The sequence below is a fragment of the Microtus ochrogaster genome, chromosome 4 (assembly GCF_000317375.1).
Source record: "Microtus ochrogaster isolate Prairie Vole_2 chromosome 4, MicOch1.0, whole genome shotgun sequence".
NCBI lineage: Eukaryota > Metazoa > Chordata > Mammalia > Rodentia > Cricetidae > Microtus > Microtus ochrogaster.
Window position 1 is genome coordinate 72,326,809 of NC_022011.1, and position 16,338 is coordinate 72,343,146.

Genomic DNA, 16,338 nt, shown 5'->3' on the forward strand with positions numbered 1-16,338 from the left:
AGAGAGAGAGAGAGAGAGAGAGAGAGAGAGAGAGAGAGAGAGAGAAGAGGAGAAAGAGACGGAGAAGGGGGAAAGCAGAGAAGTGGGGAGAGAGGCAGAAGCGAAGCTGCCTCTTCTTTAACCTAGACTTCTCCTCTTATTCTCTCCACCTACCGGGTCCACCAATCCTTTCTCTGCCTAGCTAACGACCACTCAGCCTTTTATTAGACTCAACAGGTGCCTTAAGCGGGCAAGGTGAAACAAATGCAACATCTTTATATAATGAAACACACATCCTTACTGGTAGTATTCGGGCATCTGTACTGGCCTGCCCTTGGGGTTCTGATGGGGTATGTCCTCAGCTATAGCCACTAAGAAAGAGGACCTCCTGCACATGTTCACTCCCTTCCCTTTTAAAAGGGCCCTGCCCACCCCCACCTCCCATCTTTCTCTCTCTTTTAAAATTCCCTTTCCTTTAATAAAATCCCCTCCACATGAGTTCTGTTGCATGGTGTTTACTCTAGCGCTCAACTTTTTTTTATTTTTTTTTAATTACAACACTCATATCATTAAGCAAAGGCAGCATAAACGAATGTAACACATCTTTGCCCGGCTAAAATACTATTCCACAACATACACACACTGTAAGACAGGCAACTTCTTTTATTGAAATGTATAGATTAAGTGGACATAATTAATTGCTATTGAGGGCAGAAAATTTTTGTGGGATTTTCTTATAGACACAGTGGAACGAGGCATCCTTACAGCTTTGTCTAAAAGTCCACTTGAGGAAACTTCGGCCTTATTAGGCATTTGGATTCAGGTCTTTAGTCTTAAAGTAATATCTTTATCCCCCATCTTGGGTTCTTCAGCTCCACAAGCCATTCCAGGAAATCATTTGTGATATAAAAAATGTCTGAATTAATCATTTTTTGGTAAATAAACACAAAGAGAGTGGAGGAGAAAACAAAACTTAGATATATTATAGGTAAACAGTCCTCAAATTTCTTGTGGCCCAGCTCCGGCTAACACACTAGTGCATTCTCCGTGACGTTGGCAGCTCTTTTCTGAGTCACCCTCATGTCCAACTCCAAGCCTCCTCCTCTCTATCTGCCAGAGAGTCAGAATCCAGAGCTCTGAAGGGGACTGTCTCCCATGCCCGAGGCTCCTCTGACCATCTGAGTCTCACCCACACAGAGCCTCAACACACTGAGGTAATGGACAGGCCTGAGGCCAGTGTCTAAGCTCATCTCTCTAGCAGATTGTACTTTCTTTGTAGGTAGACACCATGTCAATAGAGTCACAATCCAGAACTCTTTAAGTGTCCATCTGATTACCACCTTCCTAGAAACCCTGTCTTCAAAGTGCCATTAAGTTTAGAATCTATTCAAGCACCTTCTGTTTTCTTTCATGACCTTAATGACGAAGTCTACAAGTAGCTCTTCCACAAGCCTACAAATTCAGCAGTGGTTCTGTGGAGACACCAGTTACTATAAGATAACATGTCTAATTATAGGACACACATATCCGAGTATAACACTGCAAGGGATTAACACCTCTCGACAAATAAAATAAAATCAAAGAGACGCCAAGTTGATCCATCTTAGTGAATCGATAAAGCAATGAAAATCGGGCTGCACGGAAACACTTCCCACGCAAAGGGAGGATGCTAACGGAGATCCTTAACAACAGAAGCGTGGCTGCATTGGCTGCACTGGAAGCTGAATGACGGAAGGATGGCAAGCATGATTTTGTTGGAGTATGGGACTCACTCCAGAGCCAAGATGGGGAAGGCGCACAGACACGGCTGTTGTGCGGGTGTAGACGGAGATCCAAGCTGGTGTTCTGCTTGGAATAGCTTCACATCACACTCCCCAAATATTATTCTCTCAACCCAATTTATTTTTACTTTCTAGCATATGTTAATCAACAATTTCAAATTGTCAGTATAAAACAGTAACATCCTCCCCCACATGGCGGAGTACATATGTATTTTCCTGATTACACGGAATGGAGAATATTTACAGATGGAATGGATTCTGTTTAACAACTGCATCAGCTTGTCGCCGTTCTTTCTTATTGTTTATTCTACCAGGAAGTGCACTTATGCCTAGCCATGTACTTTAACAGTGATTTGCATACATACGAATCTGTGGACTGGAGCCTGCCATGTGTAAATATTTAATAGATGTTAACAATAATCGTTATCATTGCCATCATTGTTATTAATAATAATGCCCCTTACATTAGTTCTAATTTTACCATGGTCTGTAGGGTTTTCTTTCTAGGTATTCAGTCTAATAAACTTGAATTCCTTTTTGGGAGGTGGGATTTTTGGTTTTTTGAGACAGGGTTTCTCTGTGTAGCCCTGGCTATCCTGGAATACACACACACACACACACACACACACACACACACACACACACATAAAATCACTTTGTCTTATCTGAATGGGTCTGAAGACTGTTTATCCCATCAAAACTAACTAACTAGGGCACTTAGTTCCCAGTATGCAGTACTGGGAACTGGAGCCAACTTGGAGGTGTTACGGTCACAGGGCCAGAGCCTCATGAGTGGAATTGAGGCTAGCCATTGCAGGATTATGTCCGTTTCCCTCTCTTCCACCTATCAACCCTACTCATACCTTGGCCAAGGACTTCTAGCCTGTAGAATTTTGAGAGAGCATTTCTGCTGTTTGTGCTACCCAGCCAGTGGTATCTTGCTATGGCAGTCTGAGCAGACTAAGATATACAGCACCTGTCCTGCTTCTTCGGCTCCCATTCCCAAACTAACATCACTCCCCGACACTGCTGCCTTTCTGAATTGGGCACAAATATTACCTTACCCATAGAGGATGTTTTACTTCCCCTGGACAAAAATGAGTGTTACTATTCAGTTTTCCCAAAGGCATCTCTCCTGAAGCTACCCTTGACTCTCAACTTGTTTTACTGATGTTGGTAGCTTTGTTTTTTTTTTCAACTGGACTGTTTTGTGCTCCACCCCCCCCCCCACTTTCTCTCTCTTGGCCTATGCTTTCCTAACTCTAAATTATCTACAAGCCTCTTTAAAAGTACCCCTACAGAGAGCTTTGTCATAAGTTAACTGAGATGTGATTGCTATGTTCAGTCCCAAGAATGGTCTTTCTCAGACTTATGGCTACTTCATTTGACATCAGCACAAGTGCAGTCTTAGAAAGAAGGGATCCACAGTGATCTCAATATCTGCATAGTAGATGATACAGAGGAGCAGTAGGAAATGAATACAAAGGAGACAGTCTTTTTTTATATATGAAAGGGTATGACTGACAGACCACTACATTATCAGTGACAACTGGGCTACTAGTCAGGTGATTTAGAACCACTCTTGAAAGTCAGCAGCCCGACATGAGCTCTTACTCAGAAGAGTAACACTTACCATGGAGGAACATTTGCTTAATGCAACTAAGTTGAAAACATGTTACCAGATGCAAAATACAGATGCATATAAACTGCCCACCTAGGAAGCTATAATGAAGGCCCTTTAAAAATAATAAAAGAAGGACCAAAAAGAGAGATGTCTATGAAAGCATCAATTTTTAAATTAGGATTTTTTTCAGTCTAGGATAAAACATTAATTCAAGGGAGATACTTTTAAAGTTTGTAAAAATCACAATCAGCTTTCTTCTACATCATGAGAAAATTAATACCAAGAAAAAAAAGTGTTTGAAATGCTTATTTCCTTGGGAAAAAATAAGCTAATAGAAATTAATAAGTATGTACAGATTACAATACTGTATACTAAATAGATAAGCAGGTCTAAGCATGGTTCAGGCATACTTAAAGATAGTTTATCCGCTGTTTACTTAAAGGATATTTGGGAGCAACTGGTTGATCTATTTTAGCTGACATATGGTACTCCAAAGTCCCTCCTTCTTGTCCACAAGGACCTACAAACCCTTGTCCAGGAAGCCCTTTGTCTAGCTCAATACAGACTTTCTCATCTTTTAATAAAAAAGGGTGACCCATTTGCTATTTTGAGAAGTGGGGGAAAGGGATGTATAACATAGCGAATATGAAGGACAAAACACTCTTTATAACCCAGACTCTAAATGGTGAGTTTCAGGGCAGGGATAGAGAAAGGCAAACACTCCACCTTATACGAGGAAGATCCACACACAAGATTATCTACTAGTCAGCACCGATCTGACACGTGGCAAGCAAACACGTCCCAAATTCTCCATTTCTGAGCAGGAGTCGTCTGCTTTACAAACAAAACAGGCAAACTTCGGATCTAGCAACTCAAACCTCTCTAGTATCATGCTTAGCAAATCTCCTAATTTCAGACAACAGACTAGATAGAAACCAGAGGCTGGAACAGCTGGAGCCACCGACTCCGGGGCCCTGAGTGAACTCAGCTCATCCTGGTATCAGCAGGCTTTCGCTTTTCTGTGTCAGCAACAGAGCTGCGCTTCATTTGAGTGTCAATATGAACTATTTTTCAGAATTAAAAAAAAAATCCCTGAGAAACTGACAGAAAAAACACTTCAGGAAAACCCAGGAGGTACATTAAAATATATATTATTTTATATATGTCTATATAAACTATATATATAGATAGAACTATAAATCAATCCCTTATGAATTTCCACTTTCCTAAAAAATTAAATCACTCACCCTCATTGTGTATTTTCTCTCCTATCATTGCCATCAATGTCAAAGAATCAACCCTTCTAGGCTAGCTTTAACTGTTGAAGTGGTCTAACCTAACTTCTTAAATATGGCATGGACTGAAACGGGCTTTGTTTCATTTTTATCTAGATCATCCAACCATCTTTTCTATAAAGAAACCGAGGAAGGAGGACACAGGAAGTGCTCTTTTGTCTTACTCTCCAGCATTATGTTCAAACAAAATCCACTCTGTAATTAATTAAATACAGTCTCCTACGCTGATCTCAGCTTAGACAAAAAAAAATCCGGGGAGCTGAATGATTAGGCTCAGTTGCAAACAAAATAAAAGTATTACGTTCTTTGATATTCAAAGAAATAAGTCCCTTTTGGGGATCCCTTCATTACCGCTATCTTTAGCTTCCATGGAGGTTGGCGTGAATAAAATAAAGTCCCGCGTGCACTTGGAGTTACAAATCAATGTTCTACACTCTTGTTTATGTTAGGAGTTCCAAGGACTATCACATGAGCATACTGGCAGTCTTCTGGCAGGGCTAGCATAAAAGGCCGCTCAAACACGCTGTTTAATTGTATATAGTCCAATGCTAGGCAACTCTCCAAACCTTATTGTAAACAGTGTACGAGGCCTGGAAGTTCTGCAACATAATGGTGTTCAGCCTTTTTACAGTTAGCTTCAAGTGACAGTTCACTTCTCTTTAGGGTTTTATTCCGTGTTTGCCCTGATTGGTGCACATTGCTTTGTCACATAAAACAAGCTGGCATTTAGAAACTCAGCCTAATGCTACGCGCTAAGGGTGTCATTTTCCCCCCAAGTGCACCGACTTGGTGCAGTGTTTTGTTTCAAAGCTATAGAGGAAGGTAATCTATTACGGATTCTCGTGTTAAGGCTGGAAACAACACAACCGAATGATGATCTCTGAGCACTGGCTGCACAGGATGGAATTAAGTATACCAGCTATTATGTTAGAGCGACCTCAAGATTTTGTTAATTTGATGGAATTTATTATTTTAAAGTATTTGAAGAAAAACCTCATGTTTCTATACACTCTTGAACTCCACGCTGGCTTCTGAGCTTTTGATTAAGAAGAAGGGAAAGACAGAAAACCACAGGATAAGAGGTAGTGCATTCCTACCCTTGAGTTTAGAAGATCGCGGCTCATTTACTGCTCAAAGGACACTGTTTATACATTCCAGACTTCCATCTTATAATTGCGCCAGGATTTGTAAAAAAGAAAATCTCAGCAGGGCAGCAAAATTATTCAAAGCAATAGCTGCACATAATTGGTATAAAATACCCGAACAGCCTGCTCAGAAAACCCTTTCTCAGCGACATAGAATTACACCCCCTCAGCTCTCTTCCAATATTCAAACAGTTTGACTACTTCTCTTCTGGAGCCTGTGTCTCTCCTTTTTATTTATTTTTTTTAAATTAGAATATAATTACATCCATCATTCCCCTTCTTCTTTCTCCGTCCAACCCCTCCCATGCACCCCTTTTGCTCTCTCTCAAATCTGTGGCTTCTCTTTCTTTAGTTGATGTTACATATATACATATGTACATCCCTAAACACATAAATAGAACTTTCTCGCTATGTACAGTGTGTTTTTCCTGTAAGCATGTGTTGTGGGAGCTGAGCACTTGGTATTGGAAAATCAATGGGAGGTTCTTTCCTAAGGAAGGTCCTTTCCCCCACTCTCACCACTCCCTGGTTACCTGGTTGTTCAGGGTTGAGGTCTCCTGAGCTTTCGCCCTTCCGTGTTAGCATGCCCACTGTGTTATCATCATTGGTCAGGTCTTGTTTAGGCAACCAAGCTGATGAGACTTCATGGGCACCGCCTTTCTGACATTTCTAGGAGGCACAATCTCAAAGCAAACTTCCTGGTCCTCTAACTCTTAAAATCTTCCCACCCCTCTCCTGCCGTGAACCCTGAGCCTTAGGTGCAGGAGTTTTACTGTAGATGTTTCCATTGGGACTGGGACCACACGATCTCTTTTTCTGTGCGTTTGATCCACTGTGGTTTTCTGCTATGGTCTTTGTTGAATGGAGACATTTCTTTGAGAGGGATGTACAAAACACTTATCTGTGGGTGGAAGATAAATATTTAGAATGTAATTGGGCGTTATGCTGGTTTGCTAAAATAGTAGTTGTAGATTCTCCTCCACGAGCCAGGTCTTCACTAGCCCCAGGTACTGGTGACCACCAAGGTATGTGTACCACTATGAGATGTTTAGTGTTATCATGCCATGCATGTTGGTATTCTTGTGCAGTCTTCATAGCTGGGTAACATAATTTGCTTCCCTCCTTTGGAAGTTTGTATAATACCTTCTGGTCTGAACTTTATTCAGATACCTATTTTAGAGGGTCCTATGAAGAATTTTCAACACATTGTTATGTAATAATTTTATATTCATCTAGCTGTATCAGTGTTTACCCAGTTACCATAGCAACAGGTAAGCTGCACCCATGTTATAGAAGGTGGTCTTATGCCTTATATTCTCATAAAATGCTGTAAGTTAATTGTTTGCTTTATCACATGTAAAAGTACGCTAAAAATATGTTGTGTTATCATCTCAAGAACTCAGTTAAATAAACAATGAAGATCAACATACACACTTGAAAGTCACAGTAAAGGAACGTGAGTCACAAAGTGAGGCATAGCCCATGCATTAGAAGCGGAGCACACTCCTGCACAGTGCATCACTGGACTACAGGGGTAGCTGGGTTTCTGATGCAATCCCTTCAAAGGACTAATGGAAAGGCACAAAGTAGCAGCATTGTTTTACTTAAAGTGACATCTGATGTTAGATGTCTTTTTCAGGGAGACCTTGTTGTGCGCCTAAGATTGCTGCAAATGTCACTTGATAGAATTCTAGCAGCGTCTCCATACTGAGATGAATGGGGACTTGGGAAATTTCATTGATGTTCTTATTGGAAATCCCATGAAATCAAAAATATCACCATATACAATTAAGGATGAAAAAGCATTCAAAAACCACGATTATTACACAGCCTAGACAATATTGGGTGCCACTTAAACATATACACAAAAGTGCCTTAAGTAGTAATTTTTTTGTTAGCTTCACACAATAAAAAACAACAAAAGATTCTTCAGTCTGTACAGCAAGAGATATTTTAATAATGTGTTATGATAATAAGTAGAACTTGATCCATTTTACTCAGAATGTGTGTATGCATACATTTGTGTTTGCATGTGGTGTGTGTATGTGTGTGTTTAGAAATATACCTGTCATGTGTTTGGGTATAAGTCAGAGCAGTGTACAACTTTCAAGAGTTGGTTCTCTTTCTCCATCAAGGACCTAGGGACCCAACTTAGGTGACATGAGCACCTACGCCCTCTGAGCCACCACTCCAGCCTGGAACATGATCCTTTTAAAAGGCAGAAATCTCAGACGTAATCCTTAGGTCTAAAGGACAGGCCAACTAAAGCATGGCAAGAGGTAGGCCCAAATAGAACAAGAGTAATCAGGAAATACTCATGGATTATATGTGTAAAAAATTATGTTCATTTGCAATACAGAAATTATTTCATATTTACAATATGACATGTTCCTTTATAGAATAGCCATGAGGTTCATGTCATTCCTTTTTTTTTATTCCTTCAGATTTCAGAAGACTTTAAAAGAGAAGATAAAATATTCTTAACAGGACAAGTAGAACATTAAGAAAAGATTCAAAGACATCATCTTCAAGCTGATCTGCATAACATATCATTAAGCCAAAGAAAATGAACAAACAGCTGAGGCTAAAATTAATAAATGTCAAAATCTTGAAGAAAAGGTGAATATAACTTTAATATTTTATGTCATATTTATAGCATATCTGTCATGTTTTCTTCTATTTGTGTATGTTGTAAATTTCTTATCTTCACTCTTTGTAACAGCTGCCTAAAGAGCAACTAGTGTGGGAAGGATCAAATGTCCAGAAAAACTACATTACAGAAATGTACGTTAGCAACCTATATGTTTTTTAAAATTAAAGTAGCCTTCCAAATGATGAGAAACTTGGATACAGTTGGTCTAATTATAGTTCAGCATAAATAAATATAGCTACCTTTATTAAGTATGTACTACATACATGAAAGGGTTCTCATACTTTTGGCCTAAGCACTGAGTAGCCAATGGCTTAGGATTATCTTTCATTAGTTTTATTTCCTTTCCCCTTTGCAAGTTGGTCACCAGGACGGTTAGGGCTCTTAATGATTTGAATACCTGAAATTGCAAGATCCACCTCCTGATTTCAAACTGAATTTGCGAAAATGAAACCAGGGAGTCCTGGTCTACATGAGTTTGCTCTAGTCACCTATGTGCCATGCAAGAACCAAGCGTGGCTAAAACAGAAAAGCTATCATTCCTGGATCACACTAGTTCAACTCCAAATGCTTAGCAGTCTCCAGAGGTTAGAGATAGACAAAGGATGTTCTTCTCACTCCGGAGTTCGGCTAGAGAGAGCTGCGCTGACTCTCTGACTAACCATATAAGAAGTTTCCCGACGCCACTTTACAATGTCACCTCAAAATACAATGCAAATACTTGTTTGGTGGTTTGAAAGTGGGAAGCAATGCGCAGCTTCACCCACAGCTAATTTTCTTACCAAGTTATCCTTTCTTGATACAGACACGCCCATCAAATGCTATGTGCATGGTAGGTATTCACTAAGCGCATCTTTATTATCCGTGAGTAATCATAGATTTTAAGAAGGTAATAAATATCACTGTTAAGGAAAGGAAGCAAAGCTACAGATCAAGAAAAGTTGTAGTAAATAAATTTAATTGGCTTTGCATATTCTTTACTCTTTACAGAGGATGCCATTACTTGTTTCGTATTGCCTAAGTTTTGCCAGCATCCTTTGTAGACAGTCTTCAGTGACCATGCCTTCCACACCAAGCACGAGTATGGCCATGTGTCCTATGAAAACTAAACTCACAACTTCACTTAACCTTGTCCTGCAAGGATCTAGCTCAACAACCTACAGATGATCCTGAGAAACAAACTTTAGAAATGTAGCCTTTTATTCTTTTTTTTTTGACTTTTAAAATAATTGTTTAAAATTTTTAATAATAAGGCCTCATCTATGTTGCTTGAAAAATTATACTAAACCATCTCTATATGCAAAAGCTACACAGTTGGCTATCTGTACCTGAGGGTTCCACATCCTCAGACTCAATCAACCATAACTAAAAATATTTAGAGAGAAAAATAGCCTAACAACATACTAAAAAGTTACAAATGAAAAACAATATGGTCTAACAACGACTTATCCATTATTCCTCTCGTTTTGGGTATTATTAGTAATCAGAGATGATTTACACACTAGAGGAAGAAGTGTGTAGGTTGTACACATATAACTGTATTCCACTCAAGCAGCCCAAGCAGCCGCAGATTTGAGTGTTTATTGGGGACAGGTTCCATTCCCTGTGGAAAGCCAAGGACAGCTGTACTCAGTTTGGTTTTGATGTTGCTTGAGAGGCATTCCTACAATGCTATCTATCTGGGTCTTGGATCCCTGAACTTAACTGAGTCTCCTTCCTGGATCTCCCAAGAAGTTGGGATACAGATGCACACCACCACACCCTGATGGACCAATAGCTTTTACTCTAAACTAGTCATCAACCATCTTGTTCTTATGCTTTCTAAAGTACTTAAGTGACAAAAACAAAGGCATTTAACAGCACTGATCTTTGTGAGGACACAAGGACTAAACCTAACAGAAACACTCTGTGCTGGTTATACCACTTAGGTAATTTAGCTTATGAGCTCATGTTTAATCTAATCATGTGTGCATTTGAAGTGGATGCATGCCATCCCCACAAAAATCTGTGGGTGCCCACCATTTCTCTTAAGTATAAGAAGTCAATTCAAAAACAGTAGTTATTAAAGGCAAAAACAGTATTTCTTATCTTTAAGAATCTTACATTCCTTGATCCATTTGGACTTGAGTTTTGTGCATGGCGACAGATATGGATCTATTTTCATTCTTCTAAGTGTTGATATCCAGTTATGCCAGCACCATTTGTTGAATATGTTTTCTTTTTTCCATTTTGTATTTTTTCTTTGTCAAAAATTAGGTGTTCATAGGTGTGTGGATTTATATCTGAGTCTTTGATTCAGTTCCATTGGTCCCCCTGTCTGTTTTTATGCCAGTACCAGGCTGTTTTCAGTACTGTAGCTCCGTAGTAGAGTTTGAAGTCAGGGATTGTGATGCCTTCAGAAGTTCCTTTATTGTACAGGATTGTTTTGGTGATCCTGAGTTCTTTGCTTTTCCAAATAAAGTTGACTATTGTTCTTTCAAGGTTTGTGAAGAATTTTGCTGGGATTTTGATGGGCATTGCAGTAAATCTGTAGATTGTTTTTGGTAAGATTGCTATTTTTACTATGTTAATTCTACCTACTCAAGAGTACGAGAGATCTTTCCATTTTTTGGTGTCTTCCTCAACCTCAACATAAAACTGAACCTCATAGAAGAGAAAGTGGAAAGTACACTTGAACGCATTAGCACAGGAGATAACGTCTTAAATATAACCCCAGTAGCACAGACACTGAGAGAAACAATTAATAAATGGAACCTCTTGAAGCTGAAAAGCTTCTGTAAAGCAAAGTACTCGGTCAATAAGACAAAATGGCAGTCTACAGAATGGAAAAAGATCTGCACCAATACCACATCGGACAGAGGGCTGATCTCTAAAATATACAAAGAACTCAAGAAATTGGTCATCAAAAGAACAAATAATCCAATAAAAAAAATGGGGTCTATATCTAAACAGAAAACTCTGAACAGATGAATCTAAAATGGTGAAAGACACTTAAGGAAATGTTCAACATCCTTAGCCATCAGAGAAATGTAAATCGAAACAACTCTGAGATTCCATCTTACACCTGTCGGAATGACCAAGATCAAAAACACTGGTGACAGCTTATACCAGAGAGGATGTGGGTAAAGGGAATACTCCCGCATTGCTGGTGGGAATGCAAACTGTTACAGCTGCTTTGGACATCAGTATAGTGGTTTCTCAGAAAATTAGGAAACAACTTACCTCAAGACCCAGCAATACCACTTTTGAGTATATACGCAAAGAATGCTCAATCATACCACAAAGATGACTATGTTCATAGCAGCATTATTTGTCATAGTCAGAACCTGGACCAAAGAATAGATAAAGACAATGTGGTAGATTTACACAATGGAGTACTAAACAGTGGATCTTGAAATTTACAGGTAAATGGATAGATCTAGAAAACATCATATCGAGTGTGGTAACCCAGACCCAGAAAGACAAATAGCATATGTACTCACTCATAAGTGACTTTTAGGCATAAAGCAAAGAAAAAAACAGACTACAATTAACTATCCCAGAGAACCAAGCCAACAAAGAGACTCTAATTGAGACATGCATGGATCTAATGTACACGGAAGTAGAAAAAAGATCTCCTGAGTAAATTGGGAGCTTAAGGACCATCTAGAAGGATAGAAAGAAATAGGGAAAGAAAGGAAGGGAGTTGAGAAAAATGTACATCTCAATAAAAACAATTAAAAGATGAATAAAATGTTTGTTAAAAAAAAGAATCTTACATTCTTGCTGGGCATTGAGGGTATACCTATAACCCTAGTACTCAGCACTCAGGAGGATCAAGAGGTCAAGATTAACAGGACCTAACAGGACCGTCCTGTTACAGTAAAGAAAAAAAACAGCAAAACAAAACAATACAAAAAGGTTAAATGTATAAAAATGCTATATTAAATCTATCAAATGTATAACTTTATAATGTTTTATTTCTACGTCTTTATCAAATATCCAATGTAAACAAATTTATTATACATATAATCTAAATAAAATACCACTCAATGTGAAAGTAAAAATAAAGAAAAAATTCGATTAATAAACTCTATGTCTTCCATGTTTTTACATTTCATAAGAATGAGGTTTCATTCTGCCGGACTGTTTAGGTTGTATGCCTGTGCATTCTTGAAAACTGAGTAAACTTTGCTTCATAATGCATTGAGAAAGTGGGGGAAAGTACTGAAATCTTGTAAGTTCGGAAGCCAGCTTAGCAGAGAAAGGACGTGTCTTCTAATCCAAGGGAGGAGCTGGAGAGATGGATGGGCAGTTAAGAGCACCGGCTGCTCTTACAAAGGACCTGGGTTTGATTCCCAGCATCCACACGGTGACTGAATATCATTTATAACTTGTTCCAGATGACTCTTGCACTCTCTTATGGCCTGTGTGGATGCTGCGTGCACTCGGTGTACAGAAAAAAAAAAACATACAGGCAAAAACTAACACACATAAAATAAACATAAAGTCTCATCAGAACATCGATACAAAGGAATGCCCCATCCATGGCTCCGAACTTCCATCTCTCTTTCAGACTTTAATTCTCTCTTTGAGTATATGCATTTCAGAGTCAGACGAACAATGTGCTCAACCTATAAGGTGGCAAGCGTGGCTATCTTTCACAAAGAAAGATTAAATAAGGAAATAAAAATACGAGGCTACTGCTGTGTTTGGGAAAGATTCAGAAAAAAATATATATACATGGATACAATTAACAGCAGAATTTTTTGATTCAATGTGCTAACAATAATTTCCTCCATTTTCACTAAGAAGATCTGCAGCCCAAGCAGCCAGTGACTACATAATAAAAGGTTCTATCAACTGCCTACACAGGTGTGCTTCTCCACATCCTTTAAATGCCACAGTCTCCCTGCCCATGATATGTGTCAAATAACAGTGGTCTGCACAGCTTGGTTCTATTACAGATAACAGGATTTGAAATTGCCCAACAGTCCTCTCTGACAGTTCCTGGAGCTTCTAGAGTTTGCCAGTTATTGTTACACACACTTCGAGGATGACGAGAATGGTTGAGGCAGAAGATGCTCAAAACAGCGAGAAAGAAGCAAGCGCAAGTTGTCAAAACAGCTGCAGCTGACTCATTCCCTTCATCCTACAAAGTTGTGTGTCGGTCAAATATATCAGGCTCATCTTTTCCAGTGGATTTCAAATATTTCCAAATAATTTCCCATTTTGATTAATCTCGAATTAGCCTATACTAATCATGCCTCCTGGCGGTCCAACTTTAAACTGTACATTTGTCAAAGAGCCAGTGGCCTGTAAGGATCTTTGATGTATGGATATGAACTAAGGAGGCCTCAGTGGGTCTTCTCGATCATTGTGGAAACAGCTCTATCTCCTCTCTCCTTAAAATATCCCAGCTTCTGTATTTGATTCCCCAAGTGCACAGCACACGGTCTGTTTTGCAGATGGAGGACTTACATACAAAGAGCACAAGAGAGAAGTTGTGCCGCTGGTACTGGTTCCTGTGGATGCTCCACACTGTGCCCTTGTCTTTCCAAGGTTATTCATATAGCTACGAAAACAGATCCTGAAGTCTGATCCAAAGATGGAGTGTCTCGGGTCATTTTCCTACCAACCAAACTTTGTATCTTGAGAGAAAACTAGAGACGACCGTATAGTGGTTAACTTAAGAACATGCTTTCCATAAAGAGGATGAGCAAGAAAATTTAAGAAATGGAGGATGTGCTTCATTAAAGTGCCACTGGGGTTGTGGTTGTTGTGGACAAAGTGGGTTACAGTAAGTCACTGACAGCAGGAGAGAGACACAAGAAAAAAGCAGTTTGGGATCTGCCTTGCAATCCTGAAAAGAAAGCTCCTTAGGAACATGATAAATGAAGAAGCCAGAAACAGAACCTACAGAGAAGATGAGCAGGCCCCACTGTGAGCCGCTCAGCTACTCTGTAGCAAGACAGAAACCCTTGAGATAATCAGAGCTGGCCCAGAGTCTGGCTCTGGCAAAGTAGAAGCGGCCATGCTGGTAGAAGGAAGTGAGGCAATCCAGCCAGCCTGCCCTGCAGGATGACCTCAGAGACCAACAACTACTGATTTCCATTGACACCAGCTCCTGAAACTTGGCCCATACAGCCTTGCGACCGGTTTCCTGGAGTGAGTTCTGAAGCTCACAAGAGGTCTCCTTCTTCATTCCTGGCCAGGGCACTTATGTGCCCTGCCATCTCATGTGACAACATGAGATCAGATCCAGCCCTAAACTTTGGCTTACCTGCCACCCCTAACCGTACCCCTGTAGTCTCCCCACTTTGTACTGCCATCCTCATCTGCAGATGGAAGCCTCAAGTTCCTTCCAATTCCAGCATTCCGTGGTTCTTGGATGTTATAAATTCCCAGAATCATAAATTTCAAAGTTGAAAGAAACTTCAGAAATCATCTATTCAACCACCCACTCAACCTAGGCCAAGCGAGCCAGAACTAATACGCTTTGAAGATTCTACATGGTTGTTGTTGGCTGACTGACTATGGCAATAATCAAAGCTTAAAACTTTATAAGGCAAGAAAAACATATATGTAAAGTTTTCGGAATATCTAAGAAAAGTTTTGAAGGAGGTGAATCCCAGAGGGGCAGCACGATCTATTGTTCAGAACTTAACTACTGAAGCAGGAAGCCAGTCTTTGCTTTCTCTCTATCAGATGCTGAGTTAAAAAACAAAATCATAAAGGGTGTCAGAAATTTTCCAAATAAAAATAATTGAATTAAATGTGTTACTGTGTTCATACATCCATGCATAAGGTATGGCAGCAGAGTTTCAGTACCAGACCAAGAGAAAGCAGGGCAGACAGAGAACGTATCTTGAGCAGAAAAAATGAACAATCCAGAGGATGCCATTTGTTCTTCATGAAGAGTGTCCATGGCCAGCTGCTTTCAAATTTAATCCTGACTCTTGACAATAAATATTATTCACACTCTCTCCAAAGAAATTATTTTTGTCACAACTGTTGCTAACTATCATACTATATATTTTCAAGAAATGAGTAGATACGTTCAACAAACATAAACAGTTAAGGACACCTGTCTTCAAGAGGAAAGCCAGCACACCTACGCTTTTCTTGCAAAGACTTAGCAGATAGATGCTTCCCTTTTTAATGGATTTCATATCATTTTAATTTTTTTAAATTCTAGCACATTTTCTTTTTTGAAGGAAAACTGAAAAACCAATACTGAAATCTGTAAAGCAAGGTAAAAGGCCCGGATCGATTCAACATCACAAAGGAGACATGTTCTGTATTGCCACAGTAATTGAGACGATGACGTCTGGGCACAAGGCTAAATGTGGAACCAAACAAGGATTCAGACAAAGCCCACACAAATGCAGTGACTTGACAAGCGGCACCGAAATTCACAAAAGGAAAACGTCTTTCCCACAAAGGGGGCCGAGTCATTCTGCACCCAGCTGGGGCAAATCTTGAGCTTATACACATGATACACAGAAACTAATTAGAAATGGATTGCAGACCCGAATTTGGGGAACAAAGTTCTGTTTCTAGTAGGAAGGAGGGAACCACCTGCATGACCTCAAGCAGCAGAGAGACTGCCTTGAGACACCAAAGGCAATGATCATAAAAGATTGACAAATGGTCCATCATTAAAACGAGGAACTTCCATTTATTAAAAGATGTCAGACAGACAGAATAAGAAAATTGAAAATTAGGAGATACCCTCATATATATGTCTGATGAAAGAGATGAAAGATAGCTTCCAACCTGCTCCCCTAAGATAGGGAACCTGAAATGATCCTATCCTATAGTCTTACTGATGAATATTTTGCATATCACCATAGAACCTTCATCTGGCGATGGACCCACACTG

General features: G+C 39.6%; 1 protein-coding gene across 5 annotated transcripts in view; it reads right to left on the reverse strand.

Annotated features, from left to right (window-relative positions):
* The window catches only part of Rbms1 (RNA binding motif single stranded interacting protein 1), a 216,769-nt gene that overhangs the window by 187,445 nt on the left and 12,986 nt on the right, over positions 1-16,338 (reverse strand). The window lies entirely within an intron of this gene.